Below are 27,341 nucleotides of genomic sequence, written 5' to 3' on the forward strand. Positions count from 1 at the left end.
TCGCCCAGGCTCTGCCTGCGTGCTTGAAATCTGTAGCAGCAACAGCTCTAGCAATTAGACAAAGTGATTCCATAGTGTTAGGACATCAATTGACAGTACAAGTTCCACATTCCGTGGAAGTTCTTTTAAACCGAACACTGACTCAGCATTTGACTATAGCACGACTGACAGGTTATGAATTGACATTGTTCCAGCCACACATAGAAATCAGGCGCTGCAATACACTGAATCCTGCTACACTTTTGCCATTAAGTGAGACAGACCCTTTGGCACATGATTGTGTTGAAGTCATTACCATTACGACGAAACCCAGACAAGACTTGACAGATATCGCATTACCAGATCCAGACCTGACACTTTATGTGGATGGTTCATGTATGAGAACAAGTACAGGAGAGTTAGTGGCCGCATATGCAGTCACGACAGAAACTAAAGTCATAGAAACACACCGCATTGACACCCTGTCAGCTCAAGCAGCAGAGCTCATCGCTCTGACCCAAGCCTGCATTTGAGCCAAGCATAAGAAAGTTAACATATACACAGATTCCCGTTATGCCTTTGGAGTTGTACACGACTTCGGAGTTCTCTGGCAAGAGAGAGGTTTCTTAACTTCTCACGGTGCCAAAATCCAGCACGGGCCCCTCATTCAAGCTCTGTTAGAAGCAATACATTTGCCTACAGCCATAGCCATCATGAAGTGCAAAGCACATACGAAAATTACAGATACCATTTCCCAGGGTAATGACCTGGCAGATCGAACAGCCAAGCATACAGCTCAGACTCATACTCACACAACTGATATGACAAAGACAATAGTCCCGACACCGACACATTGCATGACAGTTAGGGATCCCGCCCTAGATGTAATTGACATACAGACACATGCTACACCAGACGAAATCAAGAAATGGACTGAACTAGGAGGGATCCAGACAGAACAGGGATGGATGACGAAGGGAAAAGCCACATGGTTTCTCCCCGACTCTATGGTTCAAGTTATCATTAATACAGCACATAGTCCTGCACATTTAGGAGAAAAAGCCATGCTAGACAGTATTCAAAACCTTTGGTTCAATAAGCATTTACGAGCAGCAGCAAAACAGAAAGTGCGTACTTGCATGATCTGTTGTCAGTTCAACCCAGGTAAAGGCATTCCCGTAGAGCAAGGTGGATTTCATCCTCCCGATTACCCTTTTGAAGTCCTCCAGATGGACTATATCCAGATGGAACGTTGTCGAGGATTCAAGTATGTCCTCGTAGTTGTATGTGCACTTTCCCGATGGACAGAAGCATATCCAGTCCCAGATTACACTGCTCCGACCACTGCCAAGCAGCTGGTACGTGAATTCTTCCCACGGTATGGTTTGCTCCGTGTCGTGTACTCAGATAACGGTCAGCCATTCTCGTCCGAGCTCATGAAGCAGGTATCACTCCTGCTAGGATATCAGTGGAAGTTCCATTGTGTCCGACATCCCGAAGCAGCAGGTCTCGTAGAGAGACATAACCAGACACTGAAAACGCGCTTTGCTAAGATTTGTGCCGAGAAAGGTGTAGACTGGATAGTTGCATTGCCAGTCGCACTCTTTTACATGAGAATGGTAGCTCATTCAAGAACAGGGCTATCCCCGTACGAGGTGGTCTTTGGCAGGCCACCGAATATGTGGGGGACGCCTCTGCCTCGTAAGATCACAGATGTTGACTGTAATATGCTGACAGATTACCTTGCCTCCTTGATGTCTGCACTACAATCTTGTCGTTCACAGGTAGCTGCAGCCTTTCCCGACAACACCGAGGTGAAGCCACACGAGATCGTTCCTGGAGATCTGGTCTTTATCCGGAATTTCGACAGGAGGAGTCCGCTAGAGCCCCGCTGGCAGGAGCCGAAGCTTGTTCTGTTGACCACGAGGACGGCAGTGAAGGTGGAGGGCCGCAAAGGCTGGCTCCACTCCAGCCACATAAAGAAATTCCATGGACTGCCGCCCAAACTAGACTCCCAGCCCTGCCCCATTCCAGTGACTGATACTAAACTTCCCCTGACAGAGAAAACTCCTCAGCAGGAGTACAAATTAAAGTTGAGATCTAGCAAGTCAGACAGTTTAATTGTTTAAGTCCTCCCCTAGGTGAAGCGGTTAGACAGGTTCCTGACATGTATAAGTTAGATCCCAATAGAGAGAGAGATAGACAGAAACAGATCAAGAAAAAGAAATATTGTAAATCTCTCCGCAGCTATTGCATTGTTGTATTATTGATTATGTCTTTTCTGAGTCTTACGATTATTGCTGCAGGTTTTATGTTACACATGTACTTTCCTATTTTCACACGTGCACATTCTTCCTCAAATGACACTGTCGAGCATACTTTCAGTGAATTGCCCCCTCACGAGTTATCATACCGACTTGCGCTGCGCAACAATACCTTCATCAGTATGTTACATCATTCTCATCAGACCAGCAACGCTACAAATTGTTGGATATGTGGCCGACTCCCCCCCTATCAGAAATACAAGGGAGTTCTGCCCCTCTTTCCGTACCCGTTTACACACAATGGTTCCTGTGGTGCATGGTTTAGTCTAATAAATTCTTTAGATTCTGATTCCATAATTTATCAGGGCAACTGGGTCTGGGGAAATCTGAACTTAGTTATGCCTAAAGCATGTTACCCTAACAAGGAGGGTCTTCCACAAAGGACAGGGACCGATCTAGAAAATGAAGTATATGGATTAGGTAATTATACACTTAACCTCATGATTAAGCATGGGCGAATTTTGCGGATCTCGCGTTCGCGAATTTTGCGGATTTGCGGATTCGCAATCCGCAAAATCCGCGAATTCCCGCGAATTTGCGGATTTTTTTTTTTTGTGTTCGCCCGTGTTTCTGCCAGTTCGCGAGGGTTTTTACAATTTCGCAATTTGCGAACTTACCTGTCGGGTCGCAAGTTTTGCGAACTTGTTGTTTCTACGTGTCCAGCCTGTTTGGGACACTCTTCTTCATCACTGCCACTCTCTGTCACCACTGCCACTCTCTGACTACTCATGCCACCCTCTGGCCCACCCATGCCACCCTCTGTTTCATCACCACACCCTCTGGTTGTCCAGTGTACATTATTTTTGGCAAAGCAAAGCACACCTTCCCTGCCTCAAGTGACCTGAATTAATTTGGGGCTGATTAATGTGTCACATAATATTTTTTTAGCTGGCACCTGCTTCCTTAGTGCGCCCTGATTAGTGATCTTTTGCACTTGCTAAGTGCTTTCATTGTTGCAAAATTAGTTACAACACCTGCCCTGCCCCAACTGACAATAATGAATTAGGGGCTGATTAATGGATTTTAACTTCCAGCCTGGCTCCTGCTTGTCTCCCTTAGCTGTAATTCAGGACCTTTGTGGCATATGTGTAACTATTCTGAGGTTCAGAGCAGGGTCACATAATAGTTTCAACTGGCAACTGAACTCTGGAGGGGCCCCTCAGGAAGCACTACAGGAAATGGCTACTAATGATGAGCCTGAACTTTTGAACCTGGTAAGTAGTTACTTTCAGTTTTGCTAAGAGCGTATTTCTGCAATTTTGCACTTATTCGCGGGGCGCGAACTCACGCGAACAGTGCGAGCAGTGCGAGCAAAATCCGCTGCTCGCGGATTTGCGGATTTTGCGGGAGATATCCGAATCTCGCGGATTGCGAATTTCACGAAAATCCGCAAAATCCGCGAGCGGAACGGATTTTCCGCCCATGCTTACTCATGATTCTGAATGTCCAGTCCGATACCAGACCAGACTTACCCTCTATGTCAGTGTTACCAGATAAAGGTGAATTATGTGTCAGAAAGAATGGTTCAGTACATCTAGGTCATAGTGAATGTAATACCGTGATCGAATTCAGTGATAAAGGCAAGTCTACATTCAAAGCTACCCGCCATTCCTATTTCATTTGTGGTCTGACAGCCTATATACGTTTGCCACTAGATTGGGATGGGACATGTTACATTGCATTCCTTCTGCCACCTGTTTTTCTAGCTCCACCTGATTATCATAAGAACTCCCGTCTAGTACCTAATAGACCCAAGAGAGAACTCCCGATTGTCGACTATACTGAAACGGCATGGGAACGATACACAGATTTCAATAAAGGTTTCTTTCCCTATATAGGAGCTGTCTTCAATAGCAAATCAATACGTCACTTGACCAGAACCCTTGAAGCAGTAGTGAATGAAACTACTTCCGCCCTAGGCAACTTAACAGAGGAACAGTCTGCGATGAGACTTGTTGTCCTTCAAAATCGTCTTGTTCTTGACGTCATCCTGGCCGATAGGGGCGGAGCTTGTAGAGTCATCGGATCGAGTTGCTGTGTTTTCATTCCAGAAAACGCACCGTCAGTATATAGAGCCATAACCCGTCTCCATAAGATTGCAAGTCAGATACACCAGAATCCAGGCACCTGGACATGGTCCGGTTGGTTCTGGAGCGTGTTATCAGCCTGGGGATGGAAAGTCCTATCCTTCCTCGGAATAGCCCTTCTCATAGTATTCAGTTGTTGCCTATGTTTACAGTGTGGGCCAGCGATTTGCGGCTTGTGCGCCACATCATGTATTCCCCATCCAATTCCACGTTCTAAATCCCGCCTGAAAAAGGAAGAGCAAATGGTGTTACATGAACAGATAGATAGATTAATGAAGATCGATATATCATGAAGGGTCCGTAGGGGACAAGGAGGGAATGAGGTAATTTGAATTTTTGATCAATTGTGTCCCCTAACGTAGACCCCAACGGCTCCATGTACGTGCTTCAAGTACATGTAATTTCCCTCCATGACCAGCTATGAAGATGCAAATACATTTGCGTCCAACGTTAACATGTCCTCTTTCAGATCCACCATGAATGGATCGATAATTCAGTTCCTAAGTATGCCTTGCCACCGTCTTTACATGGTGCACTTTCACGTTTTCCTGGCTCTGTTGAGTTAGGCCCTGATTTCTGCCATCGAGCCCTTTCTGCCTTCTGCCTCTGAAAGCTGCAGCCTGGATCTGCATCCATGACCTCTGCCTTACTCCCTGCGCGGCGAGCGGTGCCCAGCTCGGCCTGCTTGCCTGCCAAGACTGTATTCAGCCTTCAAGTTATCTGCTCCGCTCCTCGAAAATACATTCCTGTCTAGTGATTTAGGTAAACATCCCCCCAGCTGCAGAGCAAAGGGCCCGGCTTTTCTGTCTCCGTGCAAGTAATTCACTGCTCCTGTTACCATGGTAGGCCCATGGCCCCTCGCATTACACGCAGACACGTAGACGCATATGCACGCACTAGCAGTCAGTATAGAATAGCCTTTACCCGAGAGACCTTTCCTTCTAGATAATACAGTTCCTCAAACACAAGATATCAGATATGATTGGGTTTAGATTGTTCTGACACGCCAGACTTCTGTCTCCTCTTTTCGGAGCTAAATGTCAAGTCCCCTTCACCCTCCAGTCCCACGTCAATCACACGTCATGTTGCCTGCGCGCGCATCCAGCCATATATTTCTGCTGACACTGCAGGATTCCTCTATGAATCCACCCACTTGTGACACTTTCATGTGACGTCTCTAGCACACACCTCCGTGTACGCCCTCGTGCACGCCTTCTGTTACGTACATGTGTTCTTATCTTGTTTCTTTCAGATGTTACGCCTTTTTGTATCCATCACCATTGTATGCATTGACTATATATATTGTACACTGTCAATAAAGCATTGTCTATCCCTTCCTGAACCTTTGCGGTGATGGAACATGATACCATGGTTCGAACCATTCCATTACATGGAATAAAACCCTTATATACTCAGATTCCACGGACTCTGCCTCTCATTTTGATTGAGCTATTTTTTTTAACTTTACCGCATAGAAATTCCGCATAGGTAAATCTTTATTTACCACACTTTCTGCGTAGTTTAGAATGTATGTTCTTCCAAAATTCAGGAAACCTAGAATCGACTGTAGGTTTTTCAGCAATTTTGGAGGTTGGAGCAGGGCACACTTTTCTAAGAAGTTGGCTACCAGGCTTTTGCCTTCACTTGATAGTTCATATCCTAAGAAAATGACTTTGAGATGGGCAGTTCTTGATTTTTTTTAATTGAATTTATAACCCTCGGAGGCGAAGCCCAGTATAATGGTGTTTACCCTGTTCAAGTGCCTGTCCAGGTCATCGTCTGTCAGATAGATATCGACATATGACAATGCCTCATCATAATAAATTTGTAGTAACTCTGTTATCCTTGCTGAGAATAACCCTGGGCTGTTCTTGAACCCTTGTGGGAGTCGACAAAATTGACGCTTTTGTCAAATACCTGCTTTCTGGTGCTATGTTTTGACAAAAGAATTTGTTAGAAATATCTAATGTGGTTTTATATTCTTTGCGCACAATGTTATTCATTAATGCTGTACTATGTGCATTTTGCACAGCAAATGTTTTACAACAAGATTTTAGGTGGCTGTAATCCAAAACTAGACGATATGTATTGTCTGGTTTGGAAACAGGAAACAAAGGATTGTTCATTGATGAGGTGCAGGTTTCAATCTGGTATTCAAGTTGATCTAAAATTTCACTGACCTGTTTTTTGAGCTTCTTGCTTAATTGGATACTGCCTTTGTGCAGTTGGTTGATTTCTTAACTGGATTTTATGTTGAGGAGAATCCTCATCCCATTCTACATGATTTTTGTATAATGCTGGTGCTTGGTGGAAAGCCCATTTCCTGGCATAAGTGTATATTAAATGTACTGAAATATGATTAGAGAAAGCTGGCATAATGATATATTAGCAATGTGGGCACTCTCTGACAAATTCTGGTAACCAGTCCACTTCTGCTAGAAGTATATCATAACCCTTTGAAAGATGCTCCTAAAAGAGTGCTTTCACTTTTCTTGGTATGTCTTCCTCTATCCGGAGTGTTATTTCATATAACCTATGTGGAGAACTAACCCTGGTGTCTGCAGTCTCAACTTGAATGTCCTCATTCAAGTCCACTGTGTCCAGGAGTCCCTTCAGGTTCTGGCGAGCTATTGTTACGTCTGCTGCACTGTCCAACATTGTCTAAATCCATTCTCCGTTTTTGAGTTGTGTTCTCAGAATCCTCGGCATGTCTGATTTTCAGACCTGCTACCTTCTTCTTGGAGAATTTAGGTTTTTGTTTGTTTTTCTGAACGTGTTGATCATCTTTGGACTTCACACGTTCTTCTTTTTGATCTGACCATCCTCTTCTGTTGGATGTCTGTGATGATATCTGAAAGGTAGAAGAGGAACGTGTAGCAGTCTCTTGATACCTGTAAGGTTTTCTCAAATTATCCCTATTCCTGAGGTTATACCTCCTTAAAGAGGGCTCCTTTTGAGGAGACCTACCTCGGGATTTAGAACGGTTCTCTTTTGAATGGTGTTTATTTTCCCACTTCTTTCTAGAAGAGGTAGGATTGTGTTTAATAGCATACTTCTCAGGACCTCCAGACAGTTGTAGTTTAACTGTGTAATTCTATTAAATTTTGTATCTGATTAAGTAATTCTTCATAAGATTTTTTAATTATTCTGGCTAATTCTTGTGGTTGTTCTGTTATATCAAATTCCCCTAATTTCTGGCGGATTGCCACTGATGCTGCTTCTCCTTTAATATTAGATAATATCACTGTTGAGACCTGGTTGAAATTTTCAGTAACTTCATACCTAAATTCATAGCAGGCTCTGCCCTGTATTCGTTTTCAATTTGTTTCAGGACATCAGGTATTACCGCCATAGACTGAACACCATGGGGCCGATTCCGATTCGTGAATAACCACTCCGAATAGCCGTACGGAGCGTTTTCCCATACGAATTGTACCCTGAAACCCCCGCCGTACGTATGATGAAGTACGATTCTTACCAGGAGCAGGACCCTGTACGAATCGTACAAACACCGTACGACTCTAATCTCCATACGATTCTCCCTCGGAACCTGCTGTATGCGACATCTGTACGGTTTGAAGCAGGTTTTCCCGACCCAGCAAGTACGATTTGTGTCGTGTACGCACCGTACAGCACTTTTTTTACAGGAGACCAAATTGTCCGGAGAAGCAGAGTACGCCTCAAAACAGGTAGGAAACAACCCCCCCCCCCCCCCTGGGAACGGTGTGTACACCCCATGTCTGCAGGGGTACGGTACATACCCCTGTGATCATGGGGTATACGCACCGTACCCCCACGATCATGAGGTGTACACACCATACCCCATGATCGCAGGGTGTACGGTGCGTATACCCTGTGATCATGGGGTGCAGTGCATACACCCCATGATCGCAGGGGTACGCACCGTTCCACTGCAGACATGGGGTGTACGCACCGTACGATGTGTATGTGATTGTGTGGTTGTCTGTACGAATCGCCCTTACCTGACTTGGACCGTACAAATCACGTCCTCATACCCCGGTCCGGATCGTACTCGTCGGTTCGTTGGGCATTTTCACAAATCGTACGGTTCACTGTGAGGGTCAGTTTCGTACGGTTTCTGCCTTGAAATTTGTGCGGTTAGCGACGATTCGGACGGATTGACGAGATACGTATCGTACTACGCGATTCGTACGGAGAGGGCTCCAGATACGATTCGGACGGACGCTTTTTTTCCCGAATCGGAATCCGCCCCAATGTGTTTTAGTGTAGATAGCAGCAAAGACTGTACCCCAAGTGGTGCAGTCTCCCAGATGTGGTGGTATCCCCGGTAACTAGACATAATATTGAAGTAAAAATATAAAATGGACATAATATTGATTAAAAAAAATAGAATGGACAAAATATCGAATGGACACAGTATAGTGGTTAAAAATATTAAATTGAAGGTAAGGAATATCGATTGTCAAAATATCGAAGTCAAAATATCAAAGTATGTAATATAGGCATTAAAAAATATCGAATTTTTATTAATATCAAATTTTTGTAAGTGTTTTGTATGTTAGTGTATGTGTGAAAAGTGTATATTATTTTTGTAATGTATGTTTAATTTTTTTTAAGTAATGAATTTTATGGTATTTAATTTTAGCATAATTTAATTCTGTAGCGGGTTGTGGGTTTATAGGGGAATAGGGTGGGAAGTAATTTAATTATATTAAATTAAATATTAATTTTTAGCAATTATTAATTATTTTTAATTTAATTTTGCTTTTTAATTCTGTATCGGGTTGTGGGTTATAGGGGAATAGGGAGGGAAGTAATTTAATTGTAATTAATTAAAAAAATTTATTTATTTATTGGTATTCATTTTGAATTATTGTTAAATAATTTTTAACTGGTAATTAATTTTTATTAATTGGTAATTCATTTTTATTAAGTGATTAATTGATAATTATGTTAATTGTATTAATGTATTGTCCATCGCGGGTTGTGGGTTTATAGGGGAATAATGTGGGAAGTAATTTAATTGTAATTAAGTACATATTTTGTATTCATGAATTGGTATGGATTTTTACTTTATTGTTAATACATTTTTAATTGGTAATTAATTTTTATTATTTGGTAATTCATTTTTATTAATTCATTAATTGATAATTATGTTATTTGTATGAATTTATTTTCCGTAGCGGGTTGTGGGTTTATAGGGGAATAGGGTGGGAAGTAATTTAATTGTAATTAAGTAAATATTTTTTATTTATTTATTGGTATTGATTTTTAATGTATTTTTAATAAATTTTGAATTGGTAATTAAGTTTTATGAATTGGTAATTCATTTTTATTAATTAAATATGTGATAATTATGAACATTTTATTAATTTATTTTCCGTAGCAGGTTGTGGGTTTATAGGGGAATAGGCTGGGAAGTAATGTAATTGTAATTAATTACATATTAAAAATAGTTTTTTTGTATTGATAATTAATTTACTGTTAATTAATTATTAATTGGTATTCATTTTTATTAATATTTCTTTTTTGGTATTGAAAATTAATTAGTTGTTAATTAATTATGAATAGGTATTTGATTTTTAATAACTAATTGTTACATAATATTAAATTGGTAATGAATTGTATTTAATGTTTTATTGGTATTGATATTAATTTATTTTTAATAATATATTAAATCATTACTTTCCCTACTGTTAAACTCACTGGAGTGGGAATAGTAATTTTTACTCCTACGCTATCCAACACTTTCCCTACTGTTGCACTCTCTGGAGTGGGAATAGTAATTTTTACTCCGACGCTATCCAACGCTTTCCCTACTGTTGCACTCTCTGGAGTGGGAATAGTAATTTGTACCCTCCCGCTATCCAACGCTTTCCCTACTTTTGCACTCACTGGAGTGGGATTAGTAATTTTTACCCCTACGCTATCCAACGATTTCCCTACTGTTGCACTCACTGGAGTGGGAATAGTAATGTTTACCCCTACGCTATGAAATGAAATGAAAATGAAATGAAATGAAAAATTCCACTTATGTAGCGCATAACTGCCCGGAGGCCTCGCAGCGCTGATGACTGATTACTGTGTTCGTCTGCAGGGCAGAGTTAGTACGCTTTTGAGAACAGGTAGGTTTTTAAGTCTCTCCTAAATGACATCAGATTATCATTTTGTCTAAGGGACAGAGGCAGGGAATTCCATGCCTTTGCTGCTGAGCAAGTAAATGAACGGCCACCCCAACGGGCTTTCTTGATTTTTGCCGTGGTTGCCAACGCTTTCCCTACTGTTGCACTATCTGGAGTGGGTATAGTAATTTTTACCCTCCCGCTATCCAACGCTTTCCCTACTGTTGCACTCACTGGAGTGGGAATAGTCATTTTTACCCCTACGCTATGCAACGATTTCCCTACTGTTGCAGTCACTGGAGTGGGAATAGTAATTTTTACCCCTACGCTATCCAACGCTTTCCCTACTGTTGCACTCACTGGAGTGGGAATAGTAATTTTTACCCCTACGCTATCCAACGCTTTCCCTAATGTTGCTCTCTCTGGAGTGGGAATAGTAATTTTTACCCTCCCGCTATCCAACGCTTTCCCTACTGTTTCACTCACTGGAGTGGGAATAGTAATTTTTACCCCTACACTATCCAACGCTTTCCCTACTTTGTACTCCTTGGAGTGGGAATAGTAATTCTTACCCTCCCCCTATCTAACGCTTTCCCTACTGTTGCACTCACTGGAGTGGGAATAGTCATTTTTACCCTCCTACTAACCAACGCTTTCCCTACTGTTGCACTCTCTGGAGTGGAAATAGTAATGTTTACCCCTACGCTATCCAACACTTTCCCTACTGTTGCACTCACTGAAGTGGGAATAGTCATTTTTACCCCTACGCTATCCAACGCTTTCCCTACTGTTGCACTCTCTGGAGTGGGAATAGTCATTTTTACCCTCCCGCTATCCAACGCTTTCCCTACTGTTGCACTCACTGGAGTGGGAATAGTAATTTTTACCCCTACGCTATCCAATGCTTTCTCTACTGTTGCACTCTCTGGAGTGGGAATAGTCATTTTTACCCTCCCGCTATCCAACGCTTTCCCTACTGTTGCACTCACTGGAGTGGGAATAGTAATTTTTACTCCTACGCTATCCAATGCTTTCTCTACTGTTGCACTCACTGGAGTGGTAATAGTAAATGTTACCCTCCCGCTATCCTACGGTAAAAATATTGTATATTTTTTATTAATATTACGTTCATATATATATATATATTTATAAAAAAATCAAATTGTATGTTTTTTTTACTTACATTAATTATTTATTAATTTTAAGGTTATTTAAGTATTTTAAGTATGTTTAACTTAATTATATTTATTATTTCATTATTTCAATTACTTTTAAGACATTAAAAACAATTCAATATTTTGACTATAATTTTTTACAACGATATTTTTGATTCGATATTTTTGTACTTACCTGTTTGGAGATAAGAATTCGATATTTTTGCATTCTATATGTTTTCTTAGATATTTTGGTAATTCTATATTTGTGTAATCGATATTATGTCCGTGATCCGTTATCCCCATTGGTAAACAGATTGTTAGAATTCTGTGTTTCTCATAAAGGCTAGTATTAGGAAATACTGCTTCGATTTGAGTAATTTTGTGAGCTATCCAGAATGGAATTTGTTTTGTGGGCATTTTACCCATGACTTTGTGTAAAGTCTGTAGAGTGATTTTTGGCGCATTCCCCTGGTGAGAGGTTTGTCTCGGAATAGCTATTGTCGGTTGGACTGTGAAAGTCCGCATGACATATTGAACCAATTGTCTATAAATTTTGATTAACTCTTTGAGTTGAGCAAGCAATTCATCATTTGACATTTCTTCGATGTTAGGATGAGGTGTGTAGCCGGCTAAAATCGGCCATGTTGCTCCTGGTCTACCTAGTGGACCGAGCCTGGTAATGTGATTTGAATGTTTTAGGGCACCTTTAAACCGGAGATCATGCTCCTGGTATGTGAGTGGAATTTCTATGTCCTTGAAAGGAATATATTCCTCAGGTGGTTCATCTTCTTTGTAAAAGTGAAACATTTTAGTTACTGGATGTGATTCAGGGAATACTATCCATGAGTAGAATACCTCTGTATGGTTAGATTCATGTGCCTCTATCACAAAAACTGATCTACCAACTCTGGTCAGTGCGTAAGGCGGAGACTCGACTTCCTTCCGAACTTGATGTGGTGAGCTGTGTCGTGCAAGTATGCAGCCGAACCGTGGTTTGCCATGGCAAGTGAAGGTATTTTTATACCTTGAAGGTGTTTAGAAATGCCAGTATTGACGTAAAAGTCGGGCAGAGGAATGTCATGAATGAAACCCTGAGGAATAGATGTTCATGCATAATAAATGAGTTCTTGGAGAAATCAATAATCCAAGCAAGGGGAAGTCCTAAAGGCTTAAGAGTCTGGAACTCGTTGTGACGTGTATGGATGATGTAGGTGGCCATGCCTGTACTTGGCTAGCATGGATAATGATTAAATAAGGGTAGGATTTCTATGCCTAAATATGGGAAATGCGAATTGTGTCTATATAAGGGCATACATCGGGAAACCTATATACAGTATCTAAATCGACACACAACAAGCCCAGGTCTATTCAGCCCGCCCTGACTCATCCAGGAAAGGCAGGACCCACCTTGACCTCGCCCAGTAGCTGTCTGAAGAGAATGCACATCCCCAGCCCTGGTCACTCCAAAGCCAGGCAGTCAATCCACAAACTCAATAGAGGCACACAGGTTGGCTGAGTAAGAAAATACCTACTTTCTTAAAGTGGAATTTTCAAACACAGGGCATAAAATCATGTTTCCTAATAGATGCATTTTTACATTCCGAGTCCAGGCATACTAAACTCCTTTTCCCTATCTTGTCCCAATGGGAGGTAATGCTTATAAGATGTTATAAGTAAACTCCCATTCTGTCCCATGGGACAGATAGTCTACCCATAGTAAAAAATGAAATACACTGTAATTCACTACCAGGACATGTCACACACACCAGTACATGTCCTACCTTTAACATACACAGCACCCTGCCCACAGTGCTTTCTTGAGCTTACCTTAGGGGTGGCTTACATTTAAGAAAAGAGAAATTAAGGGCCTGGCAAGTGGGTGCACTTGCCAAGTCGACATGACAATTATAAACTGCGTGCAGTCACTGCAATGGCAGGTCTAAGAACTCTTTACAGGGCTGCTTGTTTGGGTGGCACAATCAGTGCTGCAGGCCCACTACCAGCATTTGATTTACAGGCCCTGGCACTCTCAGTGCACTTACTAGGGACTTACCAGTAAATCTAATATGCCAATTATGGAAATACCAATCCATAATACAATTTACAAGAGGAGCACTTGCACTTTAACACTGGACAGCAGTGAGAAAGTGCGCAGAGACACTAAACCAGCAAAAACAGAGTCAAAACCATGAGGTCAGAATGCAAAAAGACAGGGGAAACATGCCAAAAGATGCCAGGTCTAACAGTAGACCTTATCGGTGTTCACAGAATTCTGCTACGTGGAACTCTGTGAAATGCCAAAAAACCTCTGCAGAGTCCCATAAGCTGCAGACTGCGGTAAATCGAGCTGCTTGCATTGATTTGTAGAGTCAGATGTGTGTCCCATGCTGTAAAATCTGTGCGAACTGCATCATTCACAGCGCAAAAGAGCGCTGCTTCTCTCTGCCCCTTGAGTAGATTCTCTACCCAAGCGGGAGCCTCCTCAACGCGAGCGACAGGTTTCTCAACGCGAGGGGTAGTGACCTGCCTTGACCGCCCTTGTTGGGAAATCTCACTGGGAGTGGTCTAGAGTACGATTTTACTCTCTCAGCAAAACTCAACGTTAGCGAGCCGCACTAGAGGAAAAACTCTGCTCCGTGCCACTACGCGGAGTTCTTCAGAACTCAGCATGGAGTGGGAAAAACTCAGCAAACTCCGAGAGCGGAGAGGAATTTTACGCCCTGGCCCTATTCATGAGATAGATTAAACAGGGAGCCTGCCGCACGCGTACTGCCGGAGGACCCCATCTACGGCACTGTCGGGACTCGATTTGGGTATCATAGAACATTACTGACTTACTTTAAATGCTCATGGAGTAGTATTGTGATCTTTGACTGTCCCATTTAATGACCCCTGCCTGAGGTTGATATCATATGCTGACGTCTGGAGCCTGCCATTCAGGATACCTATTTATTGAGCTCGCCCGTTTAATATTTTGTTTCCCATAACCTTGAACGGACGACTTGAATCAAAGTTTTGTGTGTGTGTCCCACACTTTATATCTTTACCGCCCTGATGAATATGTAGCCCACCCTGGGCCTGACACTGAAAGGCGCGTTGACGTTAAATTACTCCGTGTATTTGGATTCTGCCTCCATCTTTGATAGGGAGGATACACGAGAGGCCACGATTCCAACATCATCTGACTGTACTTTTTTGTAATGTTTTTAGGATTGTGATGATGAATAGATTGATGTTAATTGAGAGTGTTGAGTGAATGTATTTGCGACTCTGGAATTTTGAATGAGTGTTATTTGGTTGAATGTTGTGTGTGGGTCATATATATATATATATATATATATATATATATATATATATATATATATATATATATATGTTTATCATGTATGATTTCTTAATTCATGTGTTTTGTCTTGTGAATTTCGATTAAACTTGATAGATAGATAGATAGATAGATAGATAGATAGATAGATAGATAGATAGATAGATAGATAGATAGATAGATTATAAAAATGATCAGAACAATAATAAAAAAAAACTAGAATTTGTGTAATAATGCCTATCTGTGGAATTATTATGATCATGCCCGATTGTCAGCCCCATGTTGTGTGACCCCTTTGGGGCTCTATACATATCCTATATATAGGCAGATTGATCTCTTGAGCGATAGTTTGGTTGATTTCCCCGGCTTTATCTGCTTATTATCCGTTATCAGGGGTCCCCCTTCTTAGTGGCTATTCATGAGATAGATTGAACAGGTTCATGGAAAGGATAGAACTCTGCGGGCCCCTTGTTTTAGTTTTGTTTCGCCTGTGACGTAGCTTCCTGTATTCATGGTTACAGGGCAGTTCTCGCCGCTGTCCAATAGGGCAGAGTTCCCAAGATACCCGAAAAGGTGGGGGATACACTCTATGCCGGGGTACTAAATATTATACAGCAGTCCTACAGTGCTGTCTCCTCTCGTGCTCCTGTCAACTGTCTCTTTTCCGCTCTCACTATTACATGCTGCAGTCTCAATTGCTCTCTGTCCTCTGCTCATGACACATCTCTCTCTGTAGGCCTCTTGCTCTGCTGTCCCTGTCTCTTCCTGTAGCCAGTGCCAATTTGAGCCGGTGGTTTCCAGTGCTCAGCACCAGCACTTGTCAACATCAGCGCCTGTGACAGTGTGCCACAACGTGGCGCTGTTGGCTAATTTAGAAATGACCACAACAACAGGTAATTATTAATGGAATATATATAAAAATGACTATTACCTGCTGTCCAAGCCATTCTTATAGCTTTGGGTGGCCTGGAATAGTCTACCTGTCACACTTGTGGGGGTGATGGTGATAGTTGTGCTGTTACTATCATTGGCAGCATAGCTAGGACAATGTGTGGTTCAAGCTGCGTGTCCTACTGACGAGAGCCCTGGCACTTCTAGCTTTACAAGTTAAGCACTGCTATAGTCCCTGACTCCACGACTCTATATCTCCCTCTTCGTACTATTTCTATTCCGAGTTCATTTTTGCTCTCACTTATCACCTCTCCTGCCCCCCCTCCAATCTCTGCAGTCACAATTTCACTTCCTCTCACCATAGCTGCCTCTCTCCACCTCTGAGTACATTTCCTCCTCCGGCCCTCCTGTCTCGTGTCTCTCCACCCTGTCACAGCCTCTGTCCTCTCACGTTCCCCGTCCCATTCACCCCTGTGTGCCCAGACTCTCTCCTCTCCCCTCCTGTCTCTCCACCCTGTCACAGCCTCTCTCCTTTGCCCTCCTGTCTTTCCACCCTGTCAGAGCCTCTCTCCTCTACCCTCCTGTCACTCCACCCTGTCACCGCCTCTCTTCTCTCCCCTCCTGTCTCTCCACCCTGTCACAACCTCTCTTCTCTACCCTCCTGTCTCTCCACTCTGTCACAGACCCTCTTCTCTGCCCTCCTGTCTCTCCACCCTGTCACAGACTCTCTCCTCTGCCCTCCTGTCTCGTGTCTCTCCACCCTGTCACAGCCTCTATCCTCTGCCCTCCTGTCTCTCCACCCTGTCACAGACTCTCTACTCTGCCCTTCTATCTCTCCAGCCTTGCACAGCCTCTCTCCTCTCACGCTCCCTGTCCCTTTCACATCTGTGTGCCCAGACTCTCATCTCGCCTCCTGTCTCCTGTCTCTCCAACCTGTCATAGCCTCTCCCTGCCCTCCTGTCTCTCCACCCTGTCACAGACTCTCTCCTCTGTCCTCCTGTCTCTCCACCCTGTCACAGACCCTCTCCTCTGCCCTCCTGTCTCTCCACCCTTTCACAGCCTCTCCCCTGTCATGTTCCCTGTCCCTTTCACCTCTGTATGCCCTGACTCTTTGCCCTAGTGTCTCTCCACCCTGTCACAGCCTCTCTCTTCTCATTCTCCCTGTACCTTTCAGTTCTGTGTGTCTAGACTCTCTCCTCTGCCCTCCTGTCTCCTGTCTCTCCACCGTGTCACAGACTCTCTTCTCTGCCCTCCTCTCTCTCCACCCTGTCACAAACTCTCTCCTCTGCCCTCCTGTCTCGTGTCTCTCCACCCTGTTACAGACTCTCTCCTCTGCCATCCTGTCTGCCCACCTTATCAAAGACTCTCTCCTCTGCCCTCCTGTCTCTCCACCCTGTTACAGACTCTCTCCTCTGCCCTCCTGTCTCTCCACCCTGTCACAGACCCTCTCCTCTGTCCTCCTGTCTCTCCACCCTGTCACAGACTCTCTCCCTTGCCCTCCTGTCTCTCCACCCTGTCACAGACTCTCTCCTCTGCCCTCCTGTCTCTCCGCCCTGTCACAGACCATCTCCTCTACCCTCCTGTCTCTCCACCCTGTCACAGACTCTCTCCTCTGCCCTCCTACCTCCTGTCTCTCCACCCTGTATTAGCCTCTCTCTGCCCTCCTGTCTCTCCACCCTGTCACAGACTCTCTCCTCTGCCCTCCTGTCTCTCCACCCTGTCACAAACCCTCTCCTCTGCCCTCCTGTTTCTCCAACCTGTCACAGCCTCTCCCCCGTCATGCTCCCTGTCCATTTCACCTCTGTGTGCCCAGACTCTCTGCCCTAGTGTCTCTCCACCCTGTCACAGCCTTTCTCTTCTCATGCTCCCTGTCCCTTTCACTTCGGTGTGTCCAGACTCTCTCTTCTGCCCTCCTGTCCCGTGTCTCTCCACCGTGTCACAGACTCTCTTCTCTGCCCTCCAGTCTCTCCACCCTGTCACAGACTCTCTCCTCTGCCCTCCTGTCTCGTGTCTCTCCACTCTGTCACAGACTCTCTTCTCTGCCCTCCTGTCTCTCCACCCTGTCACAGACTCTCTCCTCTGCCCTCCTGTCTCGTGTCTCTCCACCTTGTCACAGACTCTCTCCTCTGCCCTTCTGTCTGGCCACCTTATCACAGACTCTCTCCGCTGCCCTCCTGTCTCGTGTCTCTACACCCTGTCACAGACTCTCTCCTCTGCCCTCCTGTCTCGTGTCTCTCCACCCTGTCACAGACTCTCTCCTATGCCCTCCTGTCTCTCCACCTTGTCACCGACCCTCTCCTCTGCCCTCTGGTCTCTCCACCCTGTCACAGACTCTCTCCTCTGCCGTCCTGTCTCTCCATCCTGTCACACACCCTCTCCTCGGCCCTCCTGTCTCTCCACCCTGTCACAGACCCTCTCCTCTGCCCTCCTGTCTCTCCACCCTGTCACAGACTCTCTCCTCTGCCCTCCTGTTCTCCACCCTGTCACAGACCCTCTCCTCGGCCCTCCTGTTTCTCCACCCTGTCACAGACTCTCTCCCCTGCCCTCCTGTCTCTCCACCCTGTCCCACACCTTCTCCTCTGCCCTTTGTCTCTCCACCCTGTCACAGACTCTCTCCCCTTCCCTCCTGTCTTGTGTCTCTCCACCCTGTCACAGACTCTCTCCTCTGCCCTCCTGTCTCTCCACCCTGTCACAGACCCTCTCCTATGCCCTCGTGTCTCTCCACCCTGTCACAGACTCTCTCCGCTGCCCTTCTGTTCTCCACCCTGTCACAGACCCTCTCATCGGCCCTCCTGTTTCTCCACCCTGTCACAGACTCTCTCCCCTGCCCTCCTGTCTCTCCACCCTGTCCCACACCTTCTCCTCTGCCCTTTGTCTCTCCACCCTGTCACAGACTCTCTCCCCTTCCCTCCTGTCTCGTGTCTCTCCACCCTGTCACAGACTCTCTCCTCTGCCCTCCTGTTCTCCACCCTGTCACAGACTCTCTCCTCTGCCCTCCTCTTTCTCCACCCTGTCACACATTCTCTCCTCTGCCCTCCTGTCTCTCCACCCTGTCACATCCTTTCTTCTCTGACCTCCTGTCTCTCCACCCTGTCACAGCCTCTCTCTTCTCTACCCTCCTGTCTATCCACCCTGTCCCACACCCTCTCCTCTGCCATCCTGTCTGTCCACCCTGTCACAGACTCTCTCCTCTGCCCTCCTGTCTCTCCACCCTGTCACACACTCTCTCCTCTGCCCTCCTGTCCCTCCACCCTGTCACAGACTCTCTCCTCTGCACTCCTGTCCCGTGTCTCTCCACCCTGCCACAGACTCTCTCCTCTGCCCTCATGTCTCTTCACTCTGTCACAGACCCGCTCCTCTGCTCTCCTGTTTCTCCACCCTGTCACAGACTCTCTCCTGTGCCCTCCTGTCTCTCCACCCTGTCACACACTCTCTCCGATGCCCTCCTGTCTCTCCACCCTATCACAGAGCCTCTCTCCTCTGCCCTCCTGTCTCTCCACCCTGTCACAGATTCTCTCCTCTGCCCTCCTGTCTCGTGTCTCTCCACCCTGTCTCAGACTATCTCCTCTGCCCTCCTGTCTCATGTCTCTCCACACTGTCACAGACTCTCTCCTCTGCCCTCCTGTCTTGTGTCTATCCACCCTGTCACAGACTCTCTTCGCTGCCCTCCCGTCTCTCCACCCTGTCACACACTCTCTCTGCTGCCCTCCTGTCTCTCCACCCTGTCACAGACCCTCTCCTCTGCCCTCCTGTCTCAACACCCTGTCAAGGACTCTCTCCTCTGCCCTCCTGTCTCTCCACCCTGTCACAGACTCTCTCCTCTGCCCTCCTGTCTCTCCACCCTGTCACAGACTCTCTTCTCTGCCCTGCTGTCTCGTGTCTCTCTACCCTGTCACAGGCTCTCTCCTCTGCCCTCCTGTCTCTCCACCCTGTCACAGCCTCTCTCCTCTCATGCTCCCCGTCCCCGCCGCCTCTTTGTGCCCAGACCTTTTCCTCTGCCCTCCTGTTTCTCCACCCTGTCACAGACTCTCTTCTCTGCCCTCCTGTCGCTCCACCCTGTCACAGCCTCTCTCCTCTGCCCTCCTGTCTCTCAACCCTGTCACAGACCCTCTCCTCTGCCCTCCTGTCTCTCCACCCTGTCACAGCCTCTCGTCTCTGCCCTCCTGTCATTCCACCCTGTCACAGCCTCTCTTCTCTGCCCTCCTGTCTCTCCACCCTGTCACAGCCTCTCTCCTCTGCCCTCCTGTCTCTCAACCCTGTCACAGACCCTCACCTCTGCCCTCCTGTCTCTCCACACTGTCAAAGCCTCTCTCCCCTGCCCTCCTGTCTCTCCACCCTGTCACAGCCTCTATCCTCTGCCCTCCTGTATCTCCACCCTGTCAGAGACCCTCTCCTCTGCCCTCCTGTCTTGTGTCTCTCTACCCTGTCACAGGCTTTCTTCTCTGCCCTCCTGTCTCTCCACCCTGTCACTGCCTCTCTCCTCTCATGCTCCCCGTCGCCTCTTTGTGCCCAGACCTTCTCCTCTGCCCTCCTGTTTCTCCACCCTGTCACAGACTCTCTTCTCTGCCCTCCTGTCTCTCCACCCTGTCACAGCCTCTCTCCTCTGCCCTCCTGTCTCTCAACCCTGTCACAGACCCTCTCCTCTGCCCTCCTGTCTCTCCATCCTGTCACAGCCTCTCTACCCTGCCCTCCTGTATCTCCACCCTGTCACAAACCCTCTCCTCTGCCCTCCTGTCTCTTCACCCTGTCACAGCCTCTCTTCTCCACCCTCCTGTCATTCCACCCTGTCACCGCCTCTCTTCTCTGCCCTCCTGTCTCTCCACCCTGTCACAGCCTCTCTCCTCTCCTGTCTCTCCACCCTGTCCCACACCCTCTCCTCTGCCCTCGTGTCTCTCCACCCTGTCACAGACTCTCTCCTCTGCCCTCCTGTTCTCCACCCTGTCACAGACTCTCTCCTCTGCCCTCCTGTTTCTCCACCCTGTCACACATTCTCTCCTCTGCCCTCCTGTCTCTCCACCCTGTCACATCCTTTCTTCTCTGACCTCCTGTCTCTCCACCCTGTCAAAGCCTCTCTCTTCTCTACCCTCCTGTCTATCCACCCTGTCCCACACCCTCTCCTCTGCCATCCTGTCTCTCCACCCTGTCACAGACTCTCTCCTCTGCCCTCCTGTCTCTCCGCCCTGTCACACACTCTCTCCACTGCCCTCCTGTCTCTCCACCCTGTCACAGACCCTCTCTCCTCTGCCTTCCTGTCCCTCCACCCTGTCACAGACTCTCTCCTCTGCACTCCTGTCCCGTGTCTCTCCACCCTGCCACAGACTCTCTCCTCTGCCCTCCTGTCTCTCCACTCTGTCACAGACCCTCTCCTCTGCCCTCCTGTTTCTCCACCCTGTCACAGACTCTCTCCTGTGCCCTCCTGTCTCTCCACCCTGTCACACAATCTCTCCGATGCCCTCCTGTCTCTCCACCCTATCACAGAGCCTCTCTCCTCTGCCCTCCTGTCTCTCCACCCTGTCACAGATTCTCTCCTCTGCCCTCCTGTCTCGTGTCTCTCCACCCTGTCTCAGACTCTCTCCTCTGCCCTCCTGTCTCATGTCTCTCCACACTGTCACAGACTCTCTCCTCTCCCCTCCTGTCTTGTGTTTCTCCACCCTGTCACAGACTCTCTTTGCTGCCCTCCCGTCTCTCCACCCTGTCACACACTCTCTCTGCTGCCCTCCTGTCTCTCCACCCTGTCACAGACCCTCTCCTCTGCCCTCCTGCCTCACCACCCTGTCAAGGACTCTCTCCTCTGCCCTCCTGTCTCTCCACCCTGTCACAGACTCTCTCCTCTGCCCTGCTGTCTCGTGTCTCTCTACCCTGCCACAGGCTCTCTCCTCTGTCCTCCTGTCTCTCCACCTTGTCACAGCATCTCTCCTCTCATGCTCCCCGTCCCCGCCACCTCTTTGTTCCCAGACCTTCTCCTCTGCCCTCCTGTTTCTCCACCCTGTCACAGACTATCTTCTCTGCACTCCTGTCTCTCCACCCTGTCGCAGCCTCTCTCCTCTGCCCTCCTGTCTCTCAACCCTGTCACAGACCCTCTCCTCTGCCCTCCTGTCTCTCCACCTTGTCACAGCCTCTCTCCCCTGCCCTCCTGTATCTCCACCCTGTCACAGACCCTCTCCTCTGCCCTCCTGTCTCTTCACCCTCTCACAGCCTCTCTTCTCTGCCCTCCTGTCATTCCACCCTGTCACAGCCTCTCTTCTCTGCCCTCCTGTCTCTCCACCCTGTCACAGCCTCTCTCCTCTGCCCTCCTGTCTTTCAACCCTGTCACAGACCCTCTCCTCTGCCCTCCTGTCTCTCCACCCCGTCACAGCCTCTCTCCCCTGCCCTCCTGTCTCTCCACCCTGTCACAGCCTCTATCCTCTGCCCTCCTGTATCTCCACCCTGTCACAGACCCTCTCCTCTGCCCTCCTGTCTTGTGTCTCTCCACCCTGTCACAGGCTCTCTCCTCTGCCCTCCTGTCTCTCCACCCTGTCACAGACTCTCTTCTCTGCCCTGCTGTCTCGTGTCTCCCTACCCTGTCACAGGCTTTCTCCTCTGCCCTCCTGTCTCTCCACCCTGTCACTGCCTCTCTCCTCTCATGCTCCCTGTCGCCTCTTTGTGCCCAGACCTTCTCCTCTGCCCTCCTGTTTCTCCACCCTGTCACAGACTCTCTTCTCTGCCCTCCTGTCTCTCCACCCTGTCACAGCCTCTCTCCTCTGCCCTCCTGTCTCTCAACCCTGTCACAGACCCTCTCCTCTGCCCTCCTGTCTCTCCACCCTGTCACAGCCTCTCTCCCATGCCCTCCTGTATCTCCACCCTGTCACAAACCCTCTCCTCTGCCCTCCTGTCTCTTCACCCTGTCACAGCCTCTCTTCTCTACCCTCCTGTCATTCCACCCTGTCACAGCCCCTCTCCTCTCCTGTCTCTCCACCCTGTCCCACACCCTCTCCTCTGCCCTTCTGTCTCTCCACCCTGTCACAGCCTCTATCCTCTGCCCTCCTGTATCTCCACCCTGTTACAGACCCTCTCCTCTGCCCTCCTGTATCTCCACCCTGTCACAGACCCTCTCCTCTGCCCTCCTGTCTCTCCACCCTGTCACAGCCTCTCTTCTCTGCCCTCCTTTCCCTCCACCCTGTCACAGCCTCTCTTCCCTCCTGTCTCTCCACCCTGTCCCACACCCTCTCCTCTGCTCTCCTGTCTCTCCAACCTGTCACAGACTCTCTACTCTGCCCTCCTGTCTCGAGTCTCTCCACCCTGTCACAGGCTCTCCCCTCTGCCCTCCTGCCTCTCTCCTCTGCCCTCCTGTCTCTCCATCCTGTCACTGCCTCTCTCCTCTCATGCTCCCCGTCGCCTCTTTGTGCCCAGACCTTCTCCTCTGCCCTCCTGTTTCTCCACCCTGTCACAGACTCTCTTCTCTGCCCTCCTGTCTCTCCACCCTGTCACAGCCTCTCTCCTCTGCCCTCCTGTCTCTCAACCCTGTCACAGACCCTCTCATCTGCCCTCCTGTCTCTCCACCCTGTCACAGCCTCTCTACCCTGCCCTCCTGTATCTCCACCCTGTCAAAAACCCTCTCCTCTGCCCTCCTGTCTCTTCACCCTGTCACAGCCTCTCTTCTCCACCCTCCTGTCATTCCACCCTGTCACAGCCTCTCTTTTCTGCCCTCCTGTCTCTCCACCCTGTTACAGCCTCTCTCCTCTCCTGTCTCTCCACCCTGTCCCACACCCTCTCCTCTGCCCTCGTGTCTCTCCACCCTGTCACAGACTCTCTCCTCTGCCCTCCTGTTCTCCACCCTGTCACAGACTCTCTCCTCTGCCCTCCTGTTTCTCCACCCTGTCACACATTCTCTCCTCTGCCCTCCTGTCTCTCCACCCTGTCACATCCTTTCTTCTCGGACCTCCTGTCTCTCCACCCTGTCAAAGCCTCTCTCTTCTCTACCCTCCTGTCTATCCACCCTGTCCCACACCCTCTCCTCTGCCCTCCTGTCTCTCCGCCCTGTCACACACTCTCTCCACTGCCCTCCTGTCTCTCCACCCTGTCACAGACCCTCTCTCCTCTGCCCTCCTGTCCCTCCACCCTGTCACAGACTCTCTCCTCTGCACTCCTGTCCCGTGTCTCTCCACCCTGCCACAGACTCTCTCCTCTGCCCTCCTGTCTCTCCACTCTGTCACAGACTTTCTCCTGTGCCCTCCTGTCTCTCCACCCTGTCACACAATCTCTCCGATGCCCTCCTGTCTCTCCACCCTGTCACAGATTCTCTCCTCTGCCCTCCTGTCTCGTGTCCCTCCACCCTGTCACAGACCCTCTCCTCTGCCCTCCTGCCTCACCACCCTGTCAAGGACTCTCTCCTCTGCCCTCCTGTCTCTCCACCCTGTCACAGACTCTCTCCTCTGCCCTGCTGTCTCGTGTCTCTCTAACCTGCCACGGGCTCTCTCCTCTGCCCTCCTGTCTCTCCACCCTGTCACAGCATCTCTCCTCTCATGCTCCCCGTCCCCGCCACCTCCTCAGAGCCACTCTCCTCTCATGCTCCCTGTCCCTTTCATCTCTGTGTGCCTGCACTCTCTCCTCTGCCCTGTGTGGCTCTCCCTTTCCCTTCGGACTCAGCCGACACTCCGTGCCTCCGTGTTAACTGGTTAAAGTTCACCGAGTGATTATCAGTGCACACGCCAGTGATCGTGCAGGGAACGGGCTGCCCCCCCCCCCCCTCCCGCGCCGTGAGCTGCTTCAGTTAATGGACAATGTAAAGAGGTCATGACCTCCAAACCCTCTGCCCAAGCACGGTCCTGGCCAGAATCCACAACTGGCATTTCGTGCAAAGTTCACAAAAAACGGCTAACACTGCAGTCCGCTTCACTGCTGTGCACTGGGCCAATTCATTCACACATTAACCCAGCAGGGAGCAGGCGCTGCAGACATTATAAGGGCCATGGGGAGGCGAAGGGAAGGGATCCGCTGGGCGTGAGACCAACAGACCCCCACAGACCACCTGGACACTGGACCGAGACCGGCAGGTAATGAAAGGAGTGTCTCAGAGTAAGACAGAGTCTACGTGGAGATGAAAGGAGTGTCTTTGTAGAGTGCAGTATCAGAAGTAAGAAAAGGAGTGTTTCAGAGTTAGATACATTCTTACGTGGAGATGAAAGGAGTGTCTTTGTAGAGTTCAGTATCAGAAGCAAGAAAAGGAGTGTTTCAGAGTAATAAACAGTCTACGTGGCGATGAAAAGAGTGTCTTTGTAGCATGCAGTATCATAGGTAACAAAAGAGCTGTCTCAATGTCAGATACTGTCTACGTGGCGATGAAATGAGTGTCTTTGTAGCGTGCAGTATCAGAAGTAAGAAAATGAGTGTTTCAGAGTAATAAACTGTCTAAGTGACGATGAAAGAAGTGTCTTTGTAGCGTGCAGTATCAGAGGTAACGGAAGGAGTGTTTCAGAGTTAGATACATTCTCACATGGAGATGAAAGGAGTGTCTTTGCAGTACAGTATCAGAGGTAACAGAAAGAGTGTCTCAGAGTTAGATACATTCTCACATGGAGATGAAAGGAGTGTCTTTGCAGTACAGTATCAGAGGTAACGGAAGGAGTGTTTCAGAGTTAGATACATTCTCACATGGAGATGAAAGGAGTGTCTTTGCAGTACAGTATCAGAGGTAACGGAAAGAGTGTCTCAGAGTTAGGTGTAGTCTAAGTGGCGATGAAAGGAGTACCTTTGTAGCGTGCAGTATCAGAGGTAACGGAAGGAGTGTCTCGGAGTTAGATACATTCTTACGTGGAGATGAAAGGAGTGTCTTTGCAGTACAGTATCAGAGGTAACGGAAAGAGTGTCTCAGAGTTAGGTGTAGTCTAAGTGGCGATGAAAGGAGTACCTTTGTAGTGTGCAGTATCAGAGGTAACAAAAGGAGTGTCTCAGAGTTAGATACATTCTTACATGGAGATGAAAGGAGTGTCTTTGTAGTACAGTATCACAGGTAACGGAAAGAGTGTCTCAGAGTTAGGTGGAGTCTAAGTGGCGATGAAAGGAGTACCTTTGTAGCTTGCAGTATCAGCGGTAACGGAAGGAGTGTCTCGGAGTTAGATACATTCTTACATGGAGATGAAAGGAGTGTCTTTGCAGTACAGTATCACAGGTAACGGAAAGAGTGTCTCAGAGTTAGGTGCAGTCTAAGTGGCGATGAAAGGAGTACCTTTGTAGCGTGCAGTATCAGCGGTAACGGAAGGAGTGTCTCAGAGTTAGATACATTCTTACATGGAGATGAAAGGAGTGTCTTTGTAGTACAGTATCAGAGGTAACGGAAAGAGTGTCTCAGAGTTAGGTGTAGTCTAAGTGACGATGAAAGAAGTGTCTTTGTAGCGTGCAGTATCAGAGGTAAAGGAAGGAGTGTCTCGGAGTTAGATACATTCTTACGTGGAGATGAAAGGAGTGTCTTTGCAGTACAGTATCAGAGGTAACGGAAAGAGTGTCTCAGAGTTAGGTGTAGTCTAAGTGGCGATGAAAGGAGTACCTTTGTAGCTTGCAGTATCAGAGGTAACAAAAGGAGTGTCTCAGAGTTAGATACATTCTTACATGGAGATGAAAGGAGTGTCTTTGTAGTACAGTATCACAGGTAACGGAAAGAGTGTCTCAGAGTTAGGTGCAGTCTAAGTGGCGATGAAAGGAGTACCTTTGTAGCGTGCAGTATCAGCGGTAACGGAAGGAGTGTCTCAGAGTTAGGTACAGTCTAGGTGGCGATAAAAGGAGTACCTTTGTAGCATGCAGTATCAGAGGTAATGAAAGGAGAGTCTATTTAAGCATCAACAACAATGAAAGATCTCAGTCTGACATACAATCTCAGAGGAAATTAAATAAGTGTCTCTATCAGGGACAGTTTCAGAGTGAACGGGGAGTCCCAGTGATACAATATCATAGGTAGTGAAATTAATGTCTCCATTACAAACAAAATCAAAGGTAATGAAAGTTGTGTCTCAGTGGCATATAGAATGTTAGATTTAATGTGGTGTGTTACGTAGTTACATTCAGTATCAGCGGTAATTACATTACTGTGTTGATAACACAATGTATTCAGGTTATTGTTTCATTGTTACATGCAATATTAGAGGTAATGAAATGAGTGTTACATACAGTATCTGAGGTAATGAAAGAAGAGTTAGTGTTACATACAGTATCAGGTAATAAAATGAGTATCTTAGTGTAACATACAATATGAGAGGTAATGAAATAAGTATCTTAGTGTTACATACAGTATCAGAGGAACTGAAATGAGTTTCTTAGTGTAAAATAGAGCATCAGACGTAGGAAAGCAGTGTCAATGTTACATACAATATCAGAGGTAATGAAATGAATATCTTAGTATAACATACAGTATCAGAGGTAAGCAAAGGAGTCTGAGTGTTACGTACAGTATCAGAGGAATGAATGAGTATCTTAGTGTTGCTTCAATATGAGAGGTAATGAAATTA

At 47.2% G+C, this 27,341-nt stretch overlaps 1 protein-coding gene across 4 annotated transcripts in view; it reads left to right on the forward strand.

Annotated features, from left to right (window-relative positions):
• Positions 1-27,341, forward strand: part of LOC147666511 (N-acyl-aromatic-L-amino acid amidohydrolase (carboxylate-forming)-like) — a 244,627-nt gene that overhangs the window by 50,456 nt on the left and 166,830 nt on the right. Inside the window, exon 1 of one of the 4 annotated variants that reach the window (XM_086949019.1) lies at positions 24,735-24,896. The exons of the other annotated variants lie outside the window; for them this stretch is intronic. The gene's annotated coding sequence lies outside the window, so the exon portion shown is untranslated. Of the gene's footprint in view, positions 1-24,734; positions 24,897-27,341 lie in introns of those variants that run through there. 4 annotated transcript variants of the gene reach the window in all.

This window comes from Lissotriton vulgaris, unplaced genomic scaffold (genome assembly GCF_964263255.1).
Source record: "Lissotriton vulgaris unplaced genomic scaffold, aLisVul1.2 SCAFFOLD_440, whole genome shotgun sequence".
NCBI lineage: Eukaryota > Metazoa > Chordata > Amphibia > Caudata > Salamandridae > Lissotriton > Lissotriton vulgaris.